Here is a 2,229-nt window from a genome sequence, read left to right on the forward strand (position 1 = left end):
ATTGAAAGAATGTGAATGGATGTCATAGATTCAATATTCATGACTGTCAGGTTATTTCAAATACTCATACATAATGGAAGCTAATAGGACAGGAAGATGAAGATGATATTACTTTTTCCAAGCCTATTTCCAACACTGACATCATTAACTGAGTCAAGTGAGTGACAATGTATAATTTCTAAGTGGTTTTCATGGAGATCATATGATGCTCCCGACTCAGGAGAGGAGAAACCAGAAAGCCATTTGTTTATTTTATTTCCAATTTGCTATTGCTCAGTGAGAGGATTTTTATGAAGAGGTTGGAAGTGGGAGTGAAATATAACAGCTGTTCTTTGCACAGAGAATGAAGAGTTTATATGACATCCATGGTGGTTTTTGAAAAAATATTTATCTTTATTATATGTATCTGAATGTTTTGCCTGGACCTATGTCTGTATTCCATGTGCTTGTAATGCCTTCAAAGACAAAAGAAGGCATCAGATGATGGTGAGCCATCATGTAGGTCCTGGGAGGCAAACACATGTCCTCTGCAAAAGCAGCACGTTTTCCTAACTACTAAGCTAAGTTTTTTCCCAGTGTTTTTTTTTTTCCCAGAAAAGTACAACAGACAGGATTCTATATCAAATTAACATCCAGAACCAACTATAACATGAAAAGCCTCAAAATTTTAGGTGGAACAAAAAAATCCAAAAATAAAGTACAAAGTGAGGGATTTCTTTTATATGAAATTCCAGAAGAGAGAATCCTCTCAATGTGACTGAAAAATTATCTACAGACATTTGATTTAATTTCATATTAATTGATGTAGGAGATTATCAGAGAAATGACTGACTGGAGGGAGGAAGGAGTAAGGAAGCTGGGAAAGAAAAGACTGACAGAGAACATGAGACTTTAAGCATAGTTAATAGCTGACATAATTGGAAATTATTTCCCCCTTTCACTCATGCTCCAGCAGCATACTATTTAGGTCTAAATCTTTTTTTTCACTGTTGTGAGAAGAATACATTCCGTGAAGCACCTGCTTGAAAGCATCCTTTACCTGCTGGTTCCTTAGTGTGTAAATGAAAGGGTTTAGCAAAGGGGCCACAGAGGTGTTGAGAACAGAGACACCTTTATTTAAAGCCACCCTCTCCTTGGCTGATGTTTTCATGTACATGAAGATACAACTCCCATAAGTAATGGAGACAACAACCATGTGTGAGGAGCAGGTGGAAAAGGCCTTTTTCCGTTGTTGAGCTGAAGGGAACTTTAGGATTGTTTTGATGATAAGTGTGTAGGAGAGAATCACTAAAATCAAAGTGATGACAAGTGTCACAACAGCTATGACAAAAGCCATCAATTCTATTAACCGTGTGTCTGTGCAAGACAGCTGCAGGAGAGGAGAAGTGTCACACAGGAAGTGGTCTATTGTTTTGGAAGCACAGAAATCCAGTTTGATTCCCAACATCAACGGGGGTAAGATGACTAAGAACCCAGTTACCCAGCAGCTGAGGACCAGTATGTGGCACACTTTGCTATTCATGATAATGGGGTAGTGCAGTGGTCTGCAGATGGCTACATAGCGATCATAGGACATGGCAGCCAGGAGGTAGAACTCTGTGACTAGTAATAGAAAAAAGAAGAAGAATTGAGCTGCACAAGCATTGTAGGTAATTGTTTTGTCTCCAGTGAGAATGCTCATTAAGAACCGTGGAATACAGGCAGTGGTGAATGCAATTTCTAAGAAGGAGAAATTCCGGAGGAAAAAGTACATTGGAGTCTTTAGGCAGGGATCCAACAGGGTTAGGAGAATGATCACTAAATTTTCCATCAGGCTCAAGATGTAATTGAAAAACAGAAACAGGAAAATCAGAATTTGTAGGTGAGGGTCATTGGTCAGTCCAAGTAAAATGAACACAATCTCCACAGATTGGTTCTTCATTTCTCTTTCTTTTCCTAGTAAGTCTATAGAAAATAAATAATATAAATTATAAAATATAAAATAAAAAGTAAAAAGAAATATATAAGGAAACTCCAAACAACTAATATCACATATTTTCATATGAAAGTTTTTTTATTGCCTTATAATTATAGCAAGGTCCATTTTCAGTATTTTATTTATAAAATAAAAATATTTAATGAGTTTAAATTTCATCTCATGAACATACCTTACACTTCATTAGTTTGTATTTTAATTTCCTGTTTTTGTGGAAAAAAATCCACCAAGACCAAGAGTAACATGGTAAAGAA

At 36.3% G+C, this 2,229-nt stretch overlaps 1 pseudogene; it reads right to left on the bottom strand.

Annotated features, from left to right (window-relative positions):
• Positions 1–959: 959 nt before the first annotated feature.
• On the bottom strand, positions 960–1,936 carry LOC114635734 (annotated as a pseudogene).
• Positions 1,937–2,229: the final 293 nt, after the last annotated feature.

The sequence above is a fragment of the Grammomys surdaster genome, unplaced genomic scaffold (genome assembly GCF_004785775.1).
Source record: "Grammomys surdaster isolate TR1022 unplaced genomic scaffold, NIH_TR_1.0 116961, whole genome shotgun sequence".
Taxonomy (NCBI): Eukaryota; Metazoa; Chordata; class Mammalia; order Rodentia; family Muridae; genus Grammomys; species Grammomys surdaster.